At 34.3% G+C, this 25335-nt stretch overlaps 1 protein-coding gene across 2 annotated transcripts in view; it reads left to right on the top strand.

The window, feature by feature from the left end:
- HTR2C (5-hydroxytryptamine receptor 2C) overlaps positions 1 to 25335 on the top strand; it is a 299042-nt gene that overhangs the window by 14849 nt on the left and 258858 nt on the right. For both annotated transcript variants that reach the window (XM_044235481.1, XM_044235480.1), the window contains exon 2: positions 10125 to 10186. The gene's annotated coding sequence lies outside the window, so the exon portion shown is untranslated. The remainder of the gene's footprint in view (positions 1 to 10124; positions 10187 to 25335) is intronic.

Genomic DNA, 25335 nt, shown 5'->3' with positions numbered 1-25335 from the left:
TTCACTATCATCTAAACATATCGTGACCAAATCTCTTTTTTACTGACTCACAGAACTTCTCAGATGCATAATACTTTTGTCAAAAACAGAAACAAAAACACCTCCGTGAGTCTGGAGTCATTTACGCTCCACTTTGTTGCTCTTAACTTATTTAAAAAATAAATTAGCAAACATGAGTTCAGCACCTTCTGTTTGTATAGTAATGGATTAAGTTAGCTGAATAATGCAAGTGGAAATAGTAAGCTTCTTACAAGTAGGAGTCATATGAATTGCTTGCTATTTTCATATGAGTTATTTCTTTTTTTTTTTAATTTTTTTATTTTTTACAAACATATATTTTTATCCCCAGGGGTACAGGTGTGTGAATCGCCAGGTTTACACACTTCACAGCACTCACCAAAGCACATACCCTCCCCAATGTCCATAACCCCACCCCCCTTCTCCCAACCCCCCTCCCCCCAGCAACCCTCAGTTTGTTTTGTGAGATTAAGAGTCACTTATGGTTTGTCTCCCTCCCAGTACCATCTTGTTTCATTTATTCTTCTCCTACCCACTTAAGCCCCCATGTTGCATCACCACTTCCTCATATCAGGGAGATCATATGGTAGTTGTCTACGGCCATACCACCCTGAACGCGCCCGATCTCGTCTGATCTCGGAAGCTAAGCAGGGGCGGGCCTGGTTAGTACTTGGATGGAAGTTATTTCTGATTAGCAAGTCCTTAGATATCTGAATTATACCTTGGCTTATATTAAGTAAGTAAATGATGAGCTGTAGATTAAACTCTCAGATAAAACCAATTGTCTGAATATCAAGTGACTATTAATTCTCAATATCAAAAGAGCCATTCATAATTATTAGATAATTTATAGAGCTTGCTATTTTTAGGAATATTAACAAAGTACTTCGCAATTCTAAAATACACGGATGACATTATGAAAACATTAATACATTAACACAAACTCTTTAACAAATCAATACAACTAAAGTATACTGATAACATTTGTAACGCACTTACTATTGCTTGTGTTCCAGTGATAAATAAGTTAAGGCTTAGAGAGGGTCCCTGATTTTTCCAGGTCCCACAGCTAATTATTGGCAAAAGCTTACAAAGAGAACCCAAATCTCTTAAATCTGAAATCAGGTTCTTCTCCACCATGGGCTACTGCCTCTTAAAGGCTATGTGGCATAGTAAATGAAAGCCCTCAAAATTTGACTACATCATACTGTCCTTGAGAATCATGTCATGATTCATAAATCCAGAGTAAATAGAAACTGAACTTACATTATTGGCTTCAATAATCAGAAAATTAGTACATATGAATACTTTCAAGATTATGTCTTTCATTCTTATCTTACTGATACAGGTAAGAGACCTTGTGTGTATACGATATGATATACATTATATATACATATATATGTATGTATATATATATTTTCACAAGTGTGAAAGAATCGTGTAAAAGACAAGAGTATTTTTTGTGGTTCAAATTAGATGACGGACCCGTTGACAGGTTGTGTGCATTTATTTATGTTAGTCTTTATGTTTTTAATTTGCTAGAGCAACTGAAGTCTGAAACAGCTCAAGGCTGGATGATTCCTTTCTATAAATTACATCTCTTGAAATGTACAAATGCAGGCATGAGTCATCAGCTACAGAATTCCAGCTTTAATCCATTATGTCATTTTTATAAGGAAACAAACCAGTGACCTTCATGTGGTTTTAAGGACAATGAATCTGTGAATTACAGAATATGGAAAGATGTGATCATAACACAAACAAATGAGTTAAATGGTATGATCTAAAAGGTAAAAAATAATGTAAAGTATTTTATAGAATGAAGTCTGTTTACTTTTGTGATCCTTCTTCTATTATTCACTTGCATGTGTGCCTTGAGTATACTGGATTACTTTGAAACCAAGCTGAAACATTCACATATCTCATAAGCAAATTTTAAACCATTAACTTTCATGTGGATTGTGCCCTGGCAGAAACAGTAACCAGAAGGAAAATGCATAGCCCAGGAAAATCTGCAATGTAGGTTTTGTTGAGTGATTTCAATTTTCTATTGATTCAACTTCTTGTAAGAACTTTTAAACCTCAGAGTTACTGAAATTGTTACTTATATTTACCATTTCAGCTAGGAAATACAGAGCAGACTCTCTGAGGCAGGATGTGGTTCAGTAAAGAAGTCGTGTGTACCCCTTGTAAAAAGGGGAGACGAAGGGAAAGGAATTAACAAATACTGAGACCCCACCCCCTGATCCTAGTCAGCACTTTTGACAAAGTGTATATATTCCCTCATGTAATTTTCACAACAGCCATAATAAATAGGAAAAGGAGACACAGGGAATTTAAGCCATGTGCCCAGACACGTAACTAATGCAAGGAGGAGCCAGGAATCAAGCCCAAATCTGTCTCACTCAAGAGGTTGGGTATACTTTTTCCATGGCACCTTGATTAACATCCTTAAGTCTAAAAAATATGCCAAGTGCACATGTCCAAAATATACTCTCTGTGTAACATTTACTTAGTCACTGGCAATATTTGCAAAGAATGAAATAAAGGGAAAACAAGGAGGTATCAGTCACATATCAACTTCTGCAAATCAAGTGTGTATGTATCTTCAAAGATTTCAGTTTATTTTTAAAGGTGAGGGAATCATTATTTACTAATAAGAATAAAAATGGAAAAAGTGTGCAAAATGATATCTAATAATAGTAATTGGAAAAGAAATAGAAAAATTCTAGAAATGGATCATAATATTAAAAAAAACTAGCACAGATTATTGAATTAGAGGTCTTTGTGATTAAGAGCTTTTGGAGTATGTAAAAATAAAGCTTTCGAAGATGGAATTTAAGATTAGATGAGGAGTATTATTTATTATGTTTAGTCAATATTAGTTAATATTGTTATCTATATGCTGTTTACTAGACAGTAAGTAAGTGTTCTAAGGTAAGTTTGGGGAATAGTTTGAAGAGCAGTTTAAATAGGTTTTAGGGGGGTGCCTAGGTGGCTTAGTGGGTTAAAGCCTCTGCCTTTGGCTCAGGTCATGATCCCAGCATCCTGGGATCGAGCCCCACATCGGGCTTTCTGCTCGGTAGAGAGCCTTCTTCCTCCTCTCTCTCTCTCTGCCTGCCTCTCTTCCTACTTGTGATCTCTGTCTGTCAAATAAATAAATAAAATCTTAAAAATAAATAAATAAACAAATGGGTTTTAGGGTCTGAGCATTCCCATTTATGAGGATAATTTGTGCCTTACAAGATTGTTCTAAGGACGTAATGTGTAATATATACATAGAATCTAGCTCATGATAAACTCTCAATAAACAATAAGAAAAAGACCAGACAGATTAACCTTAAGTTCCCCCAAATCACATTTACTAGGAGAAAAAGGCAGCCATAGTGACACATGAAATGTTTGAGTACAGATTCCATAAAATTCCATTCCACTCTTGTAATAAATGGTTCTCTTTTCATCTAATTTCATACATAAAAGTTATATATTATCATTAAAAAAAATCCACCTGCAATCTAAGAATATTTTAAGAACCAACTTCCAATTACTACTCAGAGCAAAGCCTATAGAGTATTTAGAATCTCACTAGTTTTTAACTGAATTCTAGTTTTGTTTCCTTTAAAAAATTTTAATGAAAATCACCAGTTGTATATATGGCAGTATAATTTAAACAACAACAACAACAAAAAGCCTGAGAGGAAGTTGTGAGCTTGCATAACAATGTACGGATTCCCCTACCAAATAACATGTAATAAATATCAACTGTGAATGGAGGAGCTAAAATGAAGTTTTGAACACAAATTTTGCCCCATAATAAAGCAAGTATAGACTTTCTTCTATTTACCATTTATTGGATGCTTAGAGACTTGACACTTTCCCCACCTGAGAGCTACTGGAATGTGTGGTTTGGTGTTAATATCAATGATTTAAAAAGAGTCATCTTAAATAGAAAAGTTTGCATCATTCTGATTATACATAAACACTGAATATTTGCTGATGTGAGACAGAGGCCAGATAAAAATTGACCTTTGAGTCTATCTTATTCAATTGCACTACTGGGTATTTACCCCAGAGATACAGATGTAGTGAAAAGAAGGGCCATATGTACTCCAGTGTTTATAGCAGCAAAGTCCACAATCACCAAACTGTGGAAAGAGCCGAGATCCCCTTCAACAGATGAATGGATAAAGAAGATGTGGTCCATAAACACAGTGGAATATTATTCCGCCATCAGTAAGGCTGAATACCTAACTTTTGTATCAGCATGGACGGGACTGGAGGAGATTATGCTAAGTCAAATAAGTTGAGCAAAGAAAGTCAATTATCACATGGTTTCACTTATTTGTGGAACACAAGGAATAGCATGGAGAATATTAGGAGAAGGAAGGGGAAAATGAAGGGGGGGAATCAGATGGGGGAAAAGAACCATGAAAGACTATGGACTCTGGGAAACAAACTGAGGGTTTTAAAGGGAAGGGAGGTGGAGGGATGGGTGAGCCTGGTGATGGGTATTAAGGAGGGTATGTATTGCATGGAGCACTAGGTGTTACATGCAGACAATGAATTATGGAATACTACATCAAAAACTAATGATGTACTGTATGGTGACTAACATAATAAAAGATTATTTTAAAAAAGAAAAGAATGAAAGACAATTTTGCTTCATAAAGATCATCTGAATAGATGTAATTTTAAGGAAGTGTGTTTCATGTTAGATATTTAGGGGAAAAAAAAACAAAAAACAAAAACAGATGGCAAAAACCGCTTCTTAATGGCATTCAACTGCAAATAACACACACCTAAAAGTTTTCTGATGTAAATGCTTCCTTTCTGGAAAGAATCATCAAGTTTTGCAAGTGTTGATTGGATAGAATGGGAAAAATGAAAGAAATGGACTGGCAATGGAACTTTCCAGAGTTTGAAACTAAAGTTTTCTGAAATCAATTGTTTTTGAACAGGAGTATTTTAAGGATGCTTTCCTTTTTATTGATTTTGTGGTACTAAGATAAAAATTGAGTAACAAAAATAGAGATGATAGAAACCCAGTTACAAAATTTTATTACATTCAGAAGTGTAAAAAAATTAAGGATTTACCCAAATTAATCAAGACCGTATTACCCGAGTCTAACCACAAAGTTTCTTTTATTTGCCGACTCTTCTTAGTATGAAACAACTTCTTTGATATTCCCAGAAAGTGTATCTCTCAAAGGTGTGCAGGTTCCAGAATAAGCAAATCTATAGAGACAGAAAAGATTTCTTGGTGGCCGGAGTTGGGGTGGATCTGGGTGGGGGTAGAAGGTAAGGTAGTCAGGAGTGACATGTAGACAGGGTTTCTTTTGAGGATGATGAAAACATTCTAAATTGTGGCAGTGGTTATACGGCTCTGTGAGTTTACTAGAAACCATTGAATTGTATGCTTTAAAATGGGTGACTTGTAGAGCATGTGAATTCTATCTCAATAAAAATGATAAAAAAGATTTGGGGTTGTATCCATGACCTCAAATGAAAAATCAGATCTTAAAATAATTTTAAAAGGTTGATTGTACTCTTAAAAATATATTGGAAAATACATTAATTTCACATAATAATCATCAAGAAGGAATTTTAAGTACATGAAACCTGAAGATAAAAACTGGGGCTTTCTACCCAAAGTATGATTTTTAAAATATGCTTCCCATTTAAAGCAATCGATCTCATAATATCTAATAACATACATCATTAGGTCCTAGTACATCCCCCGAAACATGTTTTAATCTTCTCCTTCTGAAACATATATACTTTATACACAGTTCAAAATAATTGTTTTCATTATTTGCACTGTACTAGATATGAGGATGTAATAGTCAATGCACTATTTTGTGTTTGAAAGCTTTTCCAGTGATTTTGTCTTTTGCAATTGCTTCTTTGGTTTGCCATGTTCTTGGACTTGTAACTCACTGTTGCAAGTGTCAGAAATAGCCCACTCCATTGCTTTCTTTAACACAACACACTAAGTTTAAAAGGCAGTATCACATTAGACAAATATTGTAGTATTAGAGAACTCAATGAACTTGAAGAGAAAGTTAAGAAAATTTAAGTGAATAAATCAACAGGATAAGGCAAGGGGATATGTGTGTTTTAAATACTCTGTTAAGACTCAGTGAAAGAGAAAAAATGTTTTGAACAAAGAGTAGAAGAAATAAAAAAAGAGAATAGCATGCCTTATGGTTTCATTTATATGAACTTCTAGAGCTGGCAAAAATAATCTAAAATGATAGATATAAGAAAATTGTTGCTTTGAGTTGGTGGGGGGTGACTACAAAGGAACAGTAGGACAGAAACGTTGTATATCTTCATTGGTATGGGACTGCACAGGTATGTATTATCTTCATTAAAACTGGTCAAACTCCTATGGTGAGTGCTGTGAAGTGTGTAAGCCTGACGATTTACAGATCTGCACCCCTGGGGCAAATAATACACTACATGTTAATTTTAAAATTTTGATTTAAAAATTTTTAAAAACTGGTCAAACTCTATATTTAAACATGTACATTTTATTATATGTAAGTCATACTTCATTACAGTAGATTTTTTAAAAGTCAAAGTAGTTAGCAAAGGGTGACCATTGTGTTTGAATGTGATCATCTTTTAATCCTGAATGAAAGATGACCTCCTTCCTTTTAAATATGAAATATCCACGCCATTCCAAAGAAGTACATTAAACTCTCTTGTAATGTATTCCTTCTGCTCAGGATTAAGTACTGGCATATTAATGATGACTCTTAGCCACAGTAAGATAGGCATTTCTTTGATAGACATTCTACTTTACATGCCTGCTTTTCCCCTGTAATTTCAACTGGGGAGAAATAAAGCAGCAAACTTATCCATTACATCTTTACAGGATTCTTATGACTTTTAAAGCACAATTTGGAACTGAAGCTACTGTTTTATAATATTCTTTCTCAGGGTAGGCTGAAAGCAAAGTAACAATAATTTTTGTAGGAAAAGTAAGATAAAATCTGTCTTGAACAACCACAAAATCACCCTTAATGTCACTTTATAAATCAGTTATAAGTATCATCAGAAGTAATAGGACTGCACATGTGAAATTGAAAGACAGTGTATGCACTATTTTTGTAGGAGGGAATTACATAGTGTTTGCATTAGCACTTAAAGCTGTGGCCGGGGCGCCTGGGTGGCTCAGTGGGTTAAGCCGCTGCCTTCGGCTCAGGTCATGATCTCAGGGTCCTGAGATCGAGTCCCGTATCGGGCTCTCTGCTCAGCAGGGAGCCTGCTTCCCTCTCTCTCTCTCTCTCTCCCTGCCTCTCCATCTGCTTGTGATATCTCTCTGTTAAATAAATAAATAAAATCTTAAAAAAAAAAAAATGTCGTGGCTGTGAGGCAGAGGCAAAGCAAGTGAGGCTAAAGAGAGAGAAATTGAGAAAAGTTTTAATTTTGTCTAGGGAGTTCCAGACTTCTTCAAAATTAACTAAAATTTTAGAAATGTATATGAAAATGTTGGGAACACCAGAAAATATATTTTCAGTTGATAGGTCTAGAAGTAATTTTCTAAACTATAAGATTGATTTTTTTTTTATAAAGGAGCAGAAGTGCTTCATTATCTCTTAATCCTCCCCATAAGGGGTTGCGGAAATCTGCAATAAATCCTTCATGAATAAATGACAAAATGACAATCGGAGCTCAGTGTTTTGACTGCAATCGTCATAGTTAACCACTAGGGGGCTGTAATTCCATTGACAGCAGTTCTGTGACCACAAATGTTTTATTCCCTGCAAGGGTACTTCTACAATTAAGTGGGAGCTACAATATTAAGTATCAAGCAGGTAGAACAGCTCATTACTATGTACTGAAATGATTTCATGCTTTCCTGCATTTCTATGTTCAGTTTTTATTGTGCAGACTAATAACTTGGCCACCAGCTTCTTCAGCAAGCATGGAATCTCATCATTGCTCAAAGATTGTTACTAATTTTGTACCTCTGCTTCTTGAAATATAGTAGATAGAACCACTTTTATATACTTTTTCATGAAGAAATTATTTTGTTTACTACAGATCCCCTAAAATTTGATGAAAATAGAAATTTAATGTGATCATGTGTTCTCACATAATTATTTTATAAATCTTTGTATTATTTAGAGCTGTAAGAGAGACAAGAAAATGCCAGTACAAATTTATAATATTAAATGTATTTTCTGACATTTAGATGAATATAACAGCTTTTACCCATGCTGTTTTTTTACTAATTTGAAGACAGAACTTTCGTTACATTTATTTATTTACTTTTTATTTGCTCTTTCATTAAGGAATGAAAAATACAAAAATTTGCTACTATAATCTGTTGTCTTTTGAATGATTAAAAGGATAGTGACATTAAATTATTTAACTTGTGGCTTTAATATTTATTGCATAAGTATTTTATACTATGCTTCAGATATGTTTTATATTTATATAAATTTAAATCTATAAATAAATAAATAAATTTAATAAATAAATTAAGAGGTTGATTGTACTCTTAAAAATATATTGGAAAATACATTAATTTCACATAATAATCATCAAGAAAGAATTTTAAGTACATGAAACCTGAAGATAAAAACTGGGGCTTTCTACCCAAAGTATGATTTTTAAAATATGCTTCCCATTTAAAGCAATCGATCTCATAATATCTAATGACATACATCATTAGGTCCTAGTGCATCCCCCGAAGCATGTTTTAATCTTCTTCTTCTGAAACATATATACTTTATACACATAAATATAAATATATTTAATATATTTAATATATAAAATATATTAATAAAATAAAATATATTTAATATAAATACATATATATTATAAATATATTATATTTATATTAATATAAATAAATTTAATTTATATTGATAAATTTATGAGCTAAAATATTTTAATGTCTTCAAATAATATAATTAATATTTCTTATTTATTTCTTACAACTCTAATGGTCTTTATTTGATTTTATTTACTTGAACCAATGGACGTATTAGTTTTGTAGGGGAGGCAAAATTTTTCCTCTACCCTATTGGATTCTGTTGCTGAGAACTGCAAATTAAACTGACAAGCAAGAGATTAACAGGAGAAAAAGTTTTATTTCATATACATATGAGACCAAGAAAAAAGCAGCTGGCTTGTTTAATGGTAAAGTTAAAGACTTATATACCTAACTTAGTAGAGATAAGTGAGGAGTGAGGAACAAATTCTCTGGGAAAAACAAATAGGTTTGTTTAGGAAAGACAAATGGATTTTTAATAGAATAGACAAGAGATAAATTCGTGATAGTGTTTGTCTATACAGGTACAGTTACAGTGGTCTTTCCATCTTATACAGAGCCATACAGTTCCATGGAGAGGGCATTTCTGGTGGCCTCACTCCCGAGAAACTGTAGCCTTTAGACAAATAAGGGAAGCTCAGAGGAGGATTTTTTCTGCATCTGTTGCATCTCAAAATGTCTTCAACTTAAAATAAGCTTTATACCAACTCTGGGGTTATGAGTGGGTTCCCACAGATTCATATTTTAAGAAAATCTGTGTATTTAAAAACTTTTGGTCAGGTTTTATGTGTTTTAGGGAACTTCTTACGTTGGAAAAACATGTTAAGTATTAACATTGTTACAGCAAATTTCTTTGTCTTACAAAAATGTAGCTGGCTAATATTTGTATGAATCTTGTTTTCAAATCTCAAAATAAATACTGTCTATCGATACTTTTTAAATAATTGATACTGAAATGGTGATTTTTCAAACTTGCCCTTCCAGCTTCTAGTATCATTTTCATACCTATGGGTAAAATACCATTTCACTAATTCTGTTCTGTAATGATTTTATGTGAAATAATGTTTTAACTTAATATTTAAATCATGATTTTGCTGGTTCATTTATAATACTTAACTGATGTTTAATATTCTCTTTAAGTTGTACTAATGTTCTTTTTTTTTACAATAATTTTATATAAATGAAATTGTCTTCTGGTGCTTATAGATATCAGCCTCATTATTTTTCAGTTATGCTTTATACATAAATAATGTAGTTATTCTAAATAGTACTTTACTTATAGAGTTCTCATTGCATTTTTCTAAATGTTTGTTTTCAGAGATATCATCCAATATCCATGAGCATCTATAGGCCAACCGTCACCATCCTTCAAAAATAATTGTAAGTATACCCATAAACATGCTACGTGAGTCTCGTTTTGCAGCAATAGTCAACCACTATAGTTAGGGGAGTCTAATTATTTTGGTAATGTAGACCTATTTCTGAACTAGTAAAAAATTTCCATTAACTACTTATGATGTATGAAAAAGAAAATTACTTAATTGGTACACAAAATGGGTTGGCCCAGTGATGGGTATTAAGGAGGGCACATATTGCATGGAGCCCTGGGTGTTATACACAATGAATCATGAAATACTAAATTGAAAACTAATGATATACTGTATGCTGACTAACATAACATAATAAAAAAATGTTAATGCAACCTAAAAAAAACTCGGCCTATTTATGACCAAATAACGTGTTAAGCAGACACATTTGCCAAAGTGTTTAATCACCACCCTGACTTTATACTAAATAAATATCAGATAAGATGGCATAAATAAGAACAGTTAGACTAATGAAGATAAAATATGAATGAATTTGAAATTTTCTCTTTCAGAAACAAACTCACATCTTAGATTAAGCTATAGAAAATCCAGCTAGTATTTTCTTATCACAAATTTTTGAAAGTGAAGTCCATAAAAATATTCTTGATGGATGGACCAGGAGTAGGAGAGGAGACTGAGATCTTTGTTTCAAAAGGGGTATCAAGTTGTAAATGTCAAAAACCACTGGCCTAGAGAATGGACCACTCTGCATACTATAGGTTTCCTAAGCATGTTATTACAAGTTAAGCAGAGTAGGTCAAAATTAGATCCCTTATTTGAAGCTCCAGATTGCACAGGGGATTCTCAAATAAATTTCTGATTGTTCCTGAAGTCATAAACATGCATTCAACTTCACAAACTGTTTTCAGAATGATGGTGTTGGGGGAAGAATTGATAATGATCATAGAAGTTAACTTACTTATACAATCATATTTTAACAGACTTTTTTAGAATAAAATTAATATATACTCATTACATAAAAATTAAATAATACAAAATAAAGTCGAAGTCTATCCAAATTGGAGACAGGTTAAGGATGGAATAGGGTTGGGAATGTCTGCTGAACATATTATTACAGATCAAAAAATAAAAGAAGAAAACAGGGATTGTATGCCAAGACAGTGGCATCAAAATGGCTGAATTAAAATGTAAATAGTCAGAATGGTCAACATCAAAGTGTCCTGTTTTGTAATTTGATGACTTACCATTTAAGATGGTGACAAAGGTTATGCTTCCTTTGTTTAATATATATTTAAAAAATTATTGATGCTATAGGCAGATTTCCATAAAGAAAATATGAAATTCAAAAAGTGTAAAATGTAAAATCTTCAAGAGCCCCAGTAGCTGTTCTAAGAGTGCACAGGAAGTCACTCATTATACTTTTGTGAAGATCCAAGTTTTCCCACAGGTGTTTTCACTGCATTGGTGAAATAGGTTAACGTGGACATGCAGGTAAGTTTACATTCTCAAGCTTCAAATGGCGCTCACTCACACAAAGGCCACAAGGTAGTAATGGCCCTACAAGGTAGTAAAAACCAAGGTCAGCCTTAGAAGAATGTGATGTAAGCCAATTACATCTTTAGTATCTCCCTTTCAGCGTTGTTCTATCCTTCCCGTATTGTCTCCATAATGAGTGCTCCCTTTTCTTCCCCAAGGCCCCTACACCCTTGGTACAAAGGCCTGTTGACATCTTATTCTTATCCAGCTGTTAATTGGAAAAGATTTAATACAAAAATTCATCCAAGGGTAGCAATATCTAATAAGTCCTACCCTGTCCAGAGAGAGGGCCATTTTGACATTGAAAATGTGATTCCAACAATTGAATTCCTTGATTGGTCAAAAGGGAAAACATGCCCCACATCTCATCACGCAGGTCTGTATGCTTGTTGCCTACTTCACTTCTCCAAAAGGCTGACCTCATCAGGGCACGTTGGTGACATAAAAATGGTTGTGCAACATACTTAATTATACTTAATATAAAGTTAGAATCTGGTTATCATAAATAGTTTTGATTATGTTACTAAATATGTTTATTCTCATTGTACATAAAAGAGTACTAAGAGTTTTAATGTATATACAACCATGACCTCATATTCTTTGAGTTTTTGAAATGTGGGTCCCCGGTGATTTCTGTGACTATTTTAAGCTAAATGAGATTCAATTGATGTTTAAAAATAAAAGTCAGTTGACTTGATTTATCTCTAGCTATCATTCAAACTTAGTAACACCTTCCTAAAGCCCTACTTAATGCTACATATGCTACTGTGATATGTAATATATATCACATATATATGTAATATACATCACCATTAAGGTAATAATTCACATAATGTATTCAATGTCTCCTGTGAAAAATGATCAGTTGGACAACTGTGCTCCTCCTGAGCTGGATAAGGTTAGTAATATTAGTAAGTATTAAAGGTAAATATTATCTTTTTTTCTGTAAAACTTTATCAGCATTTAAAGTTTCTTTACAGAAAGGGCTCATGTAAATGAAGAAATAATGTATGTATGTTGGTGCTACAACGTCATGACAGGATTATACTGGTCACTTTTTTGACACTTTTATTAACAATTTGAGGACTTTATCTTTTAAACTTTTAATTATGTGAATTTGTGTTGCTAAAATAAATGCAAGTTTGCTTAACAGAATTTTTTAAATGTGAGTTCTCTGATATATAACTATTACTATAAAGTTCTTTAGGTTACCAAATTACTTTAATGAAAACAGACTATAACAAAAATCAAATATTATTTACATTGATAAACAATGCCATCATCTCACTTTGCAGTAGCTTTTGTTTTATTCACAGATACTTTATTTCTTGTATTTGATAAAATAATTAAATTCATTCTATTGCTCTTCAACTCTTCATCTGCTTGAAGTATATAATACATAATCAAAACTCATGAAAGGGGTACAGAATTGAGTATTAAAATGTTGTGTTCCTGCCTTTTATATCACCTATAGGAACCAACATGGTGTTTTGCGTATAATATGTATTTAATGATGTATTCAATAATTAGCTCAATAATAACTATTGAGCTAGTAATGATAAAATTATAGTGCCTTGGGAAAATAGGCATATTTCAGTAAATGGATATGTGTGTGTATACATATTTAAAGCATAGGAAAACCAAAGCCTTTATAAGATAATTCCACATTCTTCACAATTTTCATTTGTATTATTATTCTAAAAATTAAGATGTGGGGTGTGTGTGTGTGTGTGTGTGTGTGTAAGAATATTACTCAACCATCAAAAAGAAAAACCTCTTGCCATTTGCAATGACATGGATGGAACTGGAGAGTATTATGCTAAGCAAAATAAATTAGTCAGAGAAAGACAAATACCATATGATTTCATTCAAATGTTGAATTTAAGAAACAAAATAGATGAACCTAGGGGAAGGGAAGAAAAAATAAAACAATATGAAAACAGAGAGGGAGACAAACCATGAGACTCTTTCTTTTAATTATTTACTTATTTGAAAGAGAGAGCCAGTGAGCACAAGTGGGGGAAGGGGCAGAAGGAGAGGGAGAAGCAGACTCCCTGATGAGTGGGGAGAGTGATGTGGGGCTGGATCCCAGGTCCCTGGAATCATGACCTGAACTGAAGGCAAATGCTTGATGGACTGAGCCACCCAGGGACCCCCCCCCACACACACACCCCATAGGAGCCTCTTAACTCTAGGAAACAAACTGTGGGTTGCTGGAGGGGAAGTGGGGGGGAGGAGTAACTGGCTCATGGACATTAAGGAGGGCACTTGGTGTATGAGCATATGGGTGTTATATGCAACAGTTATGTGCAACTGATATTATGTGCAACAGTCTACCCCTGAAATTAATTATACACTATATGTTAACTAAATGGAATATAAATAACAAATGTTTAAAAATGTATTCCAAAAATTTAAGTAGTCCTTTGTAATAATCCATTAAACTTAAAAATATGACATTAACAAAATATTTAAAGAAATATTGATTTTAATAATCCAATTGAGTCAATTAATAATTTGAAAACTGTATACCATACATATTTTTCACTCTGACTAGCCTATGTGAAAATCCAACAAGGCTGACAACACAGGTTAGAATGTCCACATTCTAAAATATTTCAACTTTTCAAAATAAGTGAAATTCCTTTTATTTTGGAAAGTTAACTAGCCAAGCAGTTTCAATGTAGAGTTACATGTCCATTCATACTATATCATAGTAGTAAAATAACTTTTTCTTTGGGTGTTTTCTGTTTTTGAACATATGCCTTTCAAAAATATGCTTGCATTTTCAAATTAATACATTGCAAAAACACTCAGATCTCCTGAAATATAAAATATGGGAGTAACCTTAGTAACCACAACAAGTAAATTAATACATGTTGTATTAGAGGCTATAATTATCAAGGAGTTTATGACATAAACAGTGTTGATTTTTTATTTCACACTTCTAAAATATTTATTAGTCTTACCTTTAGTGCATATGGCCATTGTTTTAGAAATGGCACATATCTTTCCAATAAAATGCAGATATGCAAAATTTTTACATGTCTTGTGAAATGATTATTTGCATATTTGCATTATGTTTCTATCACGTTTTACTCTTATTTGAAAATTCTTTTTCCCTCCACCAAAATTAAACATATGACCGAGACAAGTAATACATGGTATATGTGAGCTCGCTAACAATTGCTTTCTAAAATATTCTCTTTGTACACCTAGCTACTGTCGTTCATTTAACTTTCTCAAAACTAAGTATCTTTACTTGTATCTTTGGAGATACTAGTAAAGCTAATACTAAACTAAGAAAAAGATAACAAAATATGAAAATCAGAACATGTATTTGTGGTATGTTTTCTAAAAATACATATCAGTTAAAATCTCTATATAAGTAATTGCCATGCCATGGAGTATTCTCATTGAGTTCATAGGGTTTTGATTATATGAGAATATGCTCTCAGTGTGTGGCAAGCTTCTTAGCATCACTGGCAATGACTCTGTCATTTAGATGGTTGGATTAGGCAAGAAACTGTCAGTCATTCTTGAACATCTTCTTATCCGTTATGTCCCATAAGTATTTTCATCACTAATTCCTGTGTACTTTATCCGAATATCTTCACTCCATAGCATCCTTAAACCAGTTTAGCTTTCTATCACCTCTTTTCTGAGTACGGGAACACCCTTCTAAATAATTGTCTCAATTACCCATTTGCACTCCCAAATCCCATTGTCCCAATTCTTACTGCTCTTAGAATAAATACCAAAATCTTTTTTATAGTTTATATGAGAACCTAATCTGGCCCCTGTCTACCTCTTCTGTAACATATTTTGCCATGTCGTCTCACCCCCCTCATGAATGCTTCAGCTACAACTGTCTAGTTTCAGTTCCTTGAACACATCATGTTCTCATTTCTGTTGTGAATACTTCCTTGCATTTCCCACCTTTCCAAACACTCACATCACCAGTTAATTCCTATTAAGCCCTTAAAGCACAGCCTAAAAGATATTTCTTCTATTTCACTGGTGAAAAAAATTAGGGGCCTCAGTTACTTAGACCTTGACTTTGGGCTGCCAATGTGAGCTATCAGCTAACTGTGATGGCAGTAAAAGCATCACCATGACTTTAAATGTGACATTGCCTACATAAGAAATTGACATATAAATGCCTAATACCCCTTTTGAATTGTTGAGCAGTCCAACAGTGGTTTTGAATCGGTGCCTCTTGCCCTGTATTATTCACCAAAAGTTTCATAGTCACATCTTAAGACATCAGATAGCCAAATAATATCACTGCTATGCATTATTAAATAAGCAAATTCAAATTTGTGACAAATGAATTCTGCATAACCTATAAAGAATTAAGAATTAAGAATTAAGGTGGGCACAGTTGGTTGAACAACTGTCTTTTGCTCAGGTCATGATCCTGAAGTCCCAGGATCGAGTCCTGCATCGGGCTCCCTGATCAGCGGGGAGTCTGCTTTTCCCTCTGACCCTCTCCCCTCTCATGCGCTCTCTCTCACTCTCTCTCTCAAGTCAATAAATAAAATCTTTTTAAAAAATTTTTAAAAAGAATTATTGCTAATGGGACTCATATTTCACAATAAAAATGGAATACATATTGAATATAGCATAAATATAACACTGAATATATGGATATAATTGAAATGCGATATTACTAAATGAACACATTCATAAGTGGTATGATCCTAAGTTTATATTTTCTCCTGGCTATCTAAGTTTTCTTATTTCTGCTTTAATTTCATATTGATTTTATTTTTATTCCTCTAAATTGCACTTTGCTATTTTGCAGTGACCCAAATTTGTCTTAAATTATAGATATCTGCCATAACTTGTACATTTTAATATCCTAGTCATGTTTCCATTTTTTCATCTGTTAAAATATTCACAAACAATTTTAAGACAGCACAAGAAGTCCTAGAGGAATGATTCTCAAACCTAATTGTGGATGGAATCATCTAGGGATCCTATTAAGCTGCAGATTCTAATTCAGTAGGTCTGGAAAGGAGCCAGACAGTATATGTTTCTTTTTTTTTTTTAATGAAAGATTTTATTTATTTATTTGACAGAGAGAGAGAGAGATCACAGACAGAGAAGCAGGCAGAGAGAGGGGAAGCAGGCTCCCCACTGAGCAGAGAGCCCAATGCGGAGCTCAATCCCAGAACCCTGAGATCATGACCTGAGCTGAAGGCAGAGGCTTAACCCACTGAGCCACCCAGGTGCCCCTAGACAGTGTGTGTTTCTAACAAACTCCCAGATGACAATGTTGTTGGTTCGTGAATTATACTTGGGATTGCAAGGTAATAGAGCAGGTGTCAACAAACTTTTCCATAAAGGGCCAAATAGCAAATATTTTTGATACTATGTTCCATATAGCCTCTTGCAACTGCTCAGCTTTGTCGTACCATGTAGTTGGCCATAGGCAACCTATATATGAATGGATGTGGCTAGGTTCTAATAAAATTTTATGAACACTGAAATTCAAATTTCATAGATTTCACATAGTATGATATATTATTCATCTTTTAATTTTTTTACAACCATATAAAACGTAAATGCCATTTTAGCTCATGGACCATACAAAAACAGTTTATAGTTTGTGAACCACCCCACCAAAGTATGAAGTGCCAGTAGATGAATTTGCCAGAGGCTGGAAGTGTGTGGTGGGATAGGTTCTTTCGGGAAGATCTCAGTTGAGCTACGACTTGAACGCACAAGGCTTTTCTGAAGAGAGAGTGGGAAGTAGTGAAAGAGAAATAGGCAAGCAATAGCATTATTGTTCTCTGAACCGAGAACATAAGAGTGTGACAGGAGAACAATAAGTCCTTCTGAACTGAGAAGGCTCAAGGGAAATGGGAATTCCTTATATGCATATTTAAATGGTTTCAGATTTTGTGGTGCCTGGGTGGCGCAGTCAGTTAAGCATCCAGCTCTTGATTTCAGCTCAGTTCATCATCCCAGGGTCCTGGGATCAAATCCTGTGTAGGGCTCCACGTTCAGTTCAGAGTCTGCTCAAGACTCTCTCCCTCTTCCTCTCTGTCTGCCCCTCACCACCTCCAAAATAAATAAACAAATCTTAAAAACAAAATAAATGCTTTCAGATTTTTTTAAGATTATTTATTTATTTATTTATTTGACAGAGAGAAAGAGAGAGATCACAGGTAGGCAGAGAGGCAGGCAGAGAGAGAGAGAGAGAGGGAAGCAGGCTCCCTGCTGAGCAGAGAGCCCGATGTGGGACTGGATCCCAGAACCCTGAGATCATGACTTGAGCCGAAGGCAGAGGCTTAACCCACTGCACCACCCAGGCACCCCATGCTTTCAGATTTTAATGAGTTGTGCTGTCCAGTGAGCATGCAGAATGAGAAGTGGAGGATGCTATTAAGTTCCATATTTGGAATTCTAAGAGAGGACTGGTCTGCTGAGAGGGAGAAAGAGAATAGAAATGATTGAGGAAAGCAGGAAAAAGTACATTTGAAAGGTCAAGACTCTCTGCAAGTGACAGCAAATTGTTCTCATATGAAAGCTTTATGGAATCATTTATATAAATAATCAAGGTTTGCAAATTCATTGAGGAAAGGGGAAATGAATATCACAAAGCCAGGCAGGGCAGGGCAGTCTAGCCATTTGTCCATTATTACAAAACATACCACAGACTAAAAAGGGAAGCTAAGAACTAAGGATTAAAGACTAAAAAGATGGTCCCTATAAATGCCGCATCATCTGACTGACACTGGTGATGAGCCAGAGAGTAGGCATACATGCTGAGAGGTGAAATGAACATGTGTCTGCTATTTCTCTGGAAGTGACAGTGGAGTGAGATGATGGGATATTACAAAGCATCAGAGTTGAGAATTAGGAAGGATGGAATATTAAATACACAATTAACTCAGTCCCAATACTTTCTAGAAAACTCTTCCTCTAATTATCTTTCTATTTCTCATCTTATCCCTCCAAAAGGACTTTGTCCAGTTGTTTTGGAGTCATGTTTCACTGGAATGCTGGAAGTCAGTTAAGATTTGCTGGGAACTTACAAGGGACTTGAGGAATTTTCTCATAGCAATCTAATAAATTTTGCCACCATCTATTTACTTAGATTTTCCTAAAATAAGGAATATATCTACCAGTAGCTGTGACTCAGTCATGACCTGGGGGTAAAAAAACAAAATGAAAGGCAGAGCAGAGGGAGACATTTTACTTTTCCACACTAAAGGGAAAGCTAAAATTTTGGTCAGAAAATTTTAGGTGACTTTTAAATAGTGACTAACCATGACAGGAAAGGCAATTTATTAATGGAAGTTAGGAAGAATAGCAAATGTACACACAGGAAATTTTAAATTTTTTTAGAGAGAGAGGGGAGAAAATGGAGAGAGAGAGAATCTTAAGCAGGCTCCATGCCCGGTATAGAGCCTAACCTGGGGCTCAATCTCACAACCCCGAGACCATGACCTGAGCAGAAATCAACAGTCAGATGCTTAACCAACTGAGACACCCTGGCACCTCAAAATTTTATTTTTTCCTGATATTCAAAGGACCTGTGCTCAGGTTTCCCATCAAATAAGGAGAGGTGTTCTATTTATTTATATTATAAACTATCATTTATTGAACATCTACTCAATGCCAGACAATGTGCTGAAAATTATACACATTATTCTATTTAATTTTCACATTTGAATAAAAGTGGTTATTATTACACATACTTCACATATGAGTCCTAGAGGGCTTAAGTGAGTTATCCAAGGTTCCCTGAATCCCTTGGACTTGCTTAAGAAAAACTGCTATTGTGTAAATATGGTGATATGAAGTATAAAGCGCGTTCCAAATGCTAAGCAGAAATTACCTGCTGTTTTCTTGCTATTATTGTCAGTAGTATTATTGCTACTTACTTAATGTCTCTAAGCCTTTTGCACCTCAGCCAAAACATGAGTCAGTATAATACAAGTATGTCAAAGGGATTACATGAAACAACTCACTTAAAATTTCTAGCATATAAAAGCCACTTAATAAATGTCAAAACCCCATACATTTTCTCTTGAAGGATGCTTTTTATTTTTAAATAAGGCCAAATAAGAAGGTAGATACTCATTCTTCTAATTATTTAGCAGCATTCCCCTGGGTAATGAAGTTGACAGTTTCTCTTCAGAAAACAATGTTGGACAAATATAGGATTTTAGTTTAAGTGCCCAGAATCAGGAGGTTGGGTTTAGGGCTGAAATACTCAGCACATACTACCAAGTTTCTGAGGGTTTTTTCTGCCCCATCTGCTATTTCCTATAGTTTAAATCACTAAGGACTTAAACAGATATTTCTTAGGTATTTGTGTATGTCCCAAAAGAGTATTAGTTATAGTCCTATTAAAATAGTATAATTCATTCATTTGTGCCCCAATTCAAAGGTTGTCTTTTCATAGTTGAAGACATGTTTATTGATGACATGAAAGTGCTTGATATTTGTGTTCAATAAATGTTGGATGCGAGAGTGAATGACTTATTTCCACTATTGTTTATCATTTTTCTATCTTTAGATTTTTGCAGAGGAAGCCTCCTTTAAATAGTCTATATACTGATCTCTGCAAATTCATTTTAACAAAACACATCATGTTCCCCCCGATATAAAAATGCAAATGAATTACTCTTTATTCCACTTTATTTGTTTAAGTTTTATTTACAATTGATTTTGGTGCTTGATGTGCTAACATCTAAATGTAGCACACCTTCCTTACATTCTTTGCTCCTTGGTGCTTTCCTTCTTTTGATATGCATTGTGATGAGTTTTGGCCCTCCTCCTGCCTTTAAAGCATAAACCAGATTTTCAGTTTACAAACAGATCTTGATGTTATTGGCTGACAGTAACCTCTGATTCTAAAAGGGAAAAAGATAACCAAATAACTCTAGTATCCTAAAGAAAACTGCTGTTTCAGTGTCTTCTCTAAATTGTTAAAGGAAAACCAAGCTAGAAAGTTCATTTCTAGAAAGTGATTCTATGGGGGAAAAAAAATGTTTACTTGAGAACTTATCATAGAAAAGATATCTCAGGGAAAGAAAGAGATAAGGCCAAGGAGGACAAACAAATGAAGGGTAAAGATTCTGATTAGTTTGGGTCGTGATGGAGTATAAGAAGTGGCCTGTGATGTCAACACTGAAGACAGTTGAATTCAGAATGTAGAGAGGTCACGAAGAAAGGCACTTCGAGAATGTGTATGGAGGAGGAGGGGCTTCGCAAAAAGCCTGGAAAGCAGTGAGCATTGAATGAGGCGGAGCCCATGGGGCCTGTGACCTCATTGGGTTATACTCAGTAAAGGGCTAAGGTGAGATCAACATGGAGAAGACGATAAGAAAAAAATGCTGATTAAGGGGTTTTGATAATATTTATAGCTGTTCTTCCAAAGAGAAATACGTGTTAATACTCAAATACATGGGCTGGATCTCTCATCTTTGTCTCAGTTGAGATGCTTTGGTATCATGCTTTCCAGTTATTACACCTGTAACAAGCATCCCCTACCACCAGGTGGCTACAGAGGCATGTCATGCTTAGGTAGTTCTCCAGTGCTTGGGACTCTGATATGATAAATTTTGTCTAAGTCACAATTTAAAAAATCTGATCATCTATTTAATGTCCCATCTTCTATCAAGACAACCTTTTAGAAAAAGTTGAATTAAACTCATCACTTCTTAATATTCATAAGCTTAGGGAATTGATTTCTATGTTAGATTCCCAAGGGAGGCACCAATGCAAATGAAATAGAAGGAATAAATATGATTTGTTTCAAGTTTCTATGTACCCTACATTATAATTCATGACTTGCTCTCAGATAACTTTCTTTAGTGTTATCGCTATCCAACATTGACTTCTGTCATTTAAAAATATTTGTTTATTTCCCCCAATTGACTGATTAAGCTTCCCTATGGCAGAGTTATAGCTGTGAGATATAACAGATAGTCACTAAATTAGAGGAAGACTAAAGGATGGTGAGGCTCTCTAAAGCCTTCATGGGAAGGTCAGTGGCAATTTGGATAGTAGAAGTTGGCAGAACACAGCTCCAGCAGCTCTGCCTTCATTATGCTTTATGATATCATGCCCTAGAGAACATAAAGTTCTCAGTTTATTTTTTAGGAAAATTACATAAATCCAAGATCATTATGTTTGACTCTTCATATTAATAGGTAGCGCATTAAGTTTGCATTAGAATGAAAAATAATGTAACCCAGTTTTTAAAAAGCAAAACACTACAATTAACATATCAAAATACCCCTGTCACAGAAAAAGGATGTTGTTTATTACTCTAAATTATTCGGAAGTCTTCACACAATTTGTTGTAAACATTTGACTAATAGAACAGTCTAGAACCTGTAGCTGATGGTGATACAGTGAACTGCATCTTTTCTCCCTCTCTTTGTGTCTTTGGAGATTATAATAAAGAGTGAATGGACTAAGGTATCTGGATAATTTCACTTTGAATATTACATTAATTCACCAAAATAATTATGGAGAACTAATATGGGATCAGTACTATGCCAGGAATTTGGGGAGTTGCAGATAACTATTGGCCAAGATCTCTGACCTCTCAACTTGCTCATCATCTGCTTGGCGAGATGAGATTAATTACCATAAAACCAAAAAAAAAAAAAAAGAGTGTTACAAAGATCAACAGGTACAAAGAGGGGAGAAATAAATGAACCCTGCATTTCAGAGGGAAAGCCTTCAGGAGGTGATCTTACAAATTGGGCTGAACTGTATACAGAGCGGTCATCATTATGTCTTCCATCTCATTATTTGTCTTTTCGGACCCTATCTAGGCATCCACAGAAGTCTCTTTGACATTCTAGGCACTCCACAATGACTTGATGGCTGATGAACTAATTTTTTTCTTACTTCATTTTCTGTTAATTTTTAAAAAACTGAAGTATAATTAACATACAGTATTACACTAGTTTTAGGTGTATAACATAATGATTCAGCAATTCTGTATGTTACTCATGCTCACCACAATTGTAGTCACCATTAATTTTTTGAGAAGGATATAGTAAAAGCAAGCAAAAGAGAGACATTTTGGTTTTCTCTCAAATATATAGTTATCTTGAGAAAAGTCTATAATGACCATGGATTAAATACCTTATCATTAGATCATAGTGTCAATCTGAAAGTAAAACTTACAAATCTGCTTCTTCAGGAGTGCTTACCCTCAGCATTGAAAAATGAAGATAAATATTTGAACTCCTGTTGGATTCTGAAAACAATTTCAGTCCACTGGCCTGCATCAATTCATCATGACTTATCACATCAAGATTTTATAAGGCCAGTAGTTAACTTTTCAGCAGAAATGTTTCCCTAATGCTTGGTTTATCTAAAAATTGATAACATATTTAAGTAGTGTGAGTTAGCCCTCTCTTTAGTAGCAGTATTTAAATGGTATCTATCTTGTGCCTAAGAAGGTCTTCTGGTGTTTATGTCTTTATATTAAAGAACTTTTGTTAGACATGCTCCTCTCAAATTTCAGTCATCCACGAAACCAAAAGGCATTGAATGATATGGTTGCAGTGCATGTTAGGCAAGTACATAATCTTAATGGGACATGGTTAAGCGTAGTTAGAAAAGTGGCACATCACCACTATGGGATAGAATGACAATCATTAATAAAGTAAAAATCTTGACTAAATTTCTTGTAGGTGACTTGATTCTACTACCACATTACATTTTGATGAGTATGCAAATTGAAAGTGATATTATGATTTAGGATTAAGGCTGTTGCAATCATAATTACATATAAAACAATCATTCTGAGAAACAATTGCTTTTCAAAATTGGAATACTGAACATGTGTTTTTCTGAATGATGAATTAAATGGACCACAACTTCATAAATGGATGGTCTCCCACAGGCAATGTAAACTATTAAAACCCATAATTAATAACCAGTTTGTCACATGGTATTTTTCCTTTTTGTGTATTCATGTCTACCAAGTAGTCTGCACATTCAAGAGAGTGTCTATATTTTAACTGATTAACCAACACTTTAGAAATAGGTTTCCTTCACTGGAAAAGCAGAAACAAGGGCTAACTCATGTTTTCCCCTCAATTTGCCATTATTCTAGAATTTTAAGCAAGAAAATATGTTCTTTTTTTTTTTTTTAAAGATTTTATTTATTTGACAGAGATCACAAGTAGGCAGAGAGGCAGAGAGAGAAAGAGGAGGAAGCAGGCTCCCTGCTGAGCAGAGAGCCTGATGTGGGACTCGATCCCAGGACCGTGAGATCATGACCTGAGCCGAAGGCAGAGGCTTAATCCTCTGAGCCACCCAGGCGCCCGAAAATACGTTCTTTTATACATCACAGATAAGCCTATATATGCACTTTAAATTTTGGAGTGCACTTTTCTCCTACTCTTAGAGTACTATTCTTTTAAATTGTTTTTTTCTTCCTCATTTTTTAAAACCTTTAGCCAAGAAGGGTCTAGAATATCACCTGTAGTTTTCATTATGCTGAGAAAGTTCTGGTATTTGATTTCATTCTGTTTCAGGTATCTAGGAAAAGTGTTAAACCCCAACTTTAGTATGGAACTTCCTCATCTAGGGAGGTCAGGCAAGAAAGAAATGGAATATTTTATTCATTGTGTCAGTAAAAATTTAAAAAGTTTCAAAGAGCCAAGCATTCGAAAGAATGTGAATCACCTAGATCTTTTATGCAATACGGGTGGAAGTATACATTTGTACAACTACTTGGGAGAAGAAGCTGGCATTGTCTTCTAAAGCTGAATATTCACAGTGCATGTAAGATGTGGGTTTTTTTTCATTTTAATTGATTATTAATTAATTATATCAATGTAGCCATGTCTGGTGAGATGATAGTGGTGATTCACATAACAAGGGTTATAATTAATTCTATTCTATGCACTTGAAGTCAGACTGTTCTTAGAATTCTAGGGTAATTGAGCACCTAAGTGGGCATCCTTTGGTAAGACAGCATACCAGGCTGGGACAAAACTATAAGAGCTTATAGAGAAAGACTTTTTTTGAGCAGAACACTATACATTTAGAAAAGTCCATGGTTCATAGTCTTTTATCAATGACTTTACGAAGCCAAACAAAAAGTAAGAAGTAATGATTATTTGACAGTGGCTGTTCAATGTACAGATTTTTAGACATAACCAAGAAAAAATGGGAGACATATCAAATGAATAGTTTTCTGCTTTGTACATTTGGGAAAATGTGAGTTTCTTCTAGACACACAAGAAAGATCTGTCTTCATCACATAATTCAAGGATAATGATCTACAAATTCTTGTCAAGAAATTTTAAGCAATTTTCTTTCTTTTTTTTTTTTTTAAGATTTATTTATTTATATATTTATTTGACAGAGAGAGAGAGAGACAGCCAAAGAGGGAACACAAGTAAGGAGAGTGGAGGAGGGAGAAGAAACAAGGGCTAACTCCCCACCAAGGGTTCATTCCCAGGACCCTGAGATCAAGACCTGAGCCGAAGGGGCAGACGTTTAACAACTGAGCCACCCAGGCGCCCAAGTTTAAGCTATTTTAAATAGTCATATTCAACATGTAAGCCAATATAAATAGTTAGGTGCAAGGAAAGTTGGCTTTTGTAATGGAAATTACAAGAGAAGTAGAAAAAAGTGTAGAATTATTAACTTAAAAAATTCCACAAA

This window comes from Neovison vison, chromosome X (genome assembly GCF_020171115.1).
Source record: "Neovison vison isolate M4711 chromosome X, ASM_NN_V1, whole genome shotgun sequence".
NCBI lineage: Eukaryota > Metazoa > Chordata > Mammalia > Carnivora > Mustelidae > Neogale > Neogale vison.
Note: the sequence above shows the minus strand (reverse complement) of the source record. Positions and strands in the feature narration are given on the sequence as shown.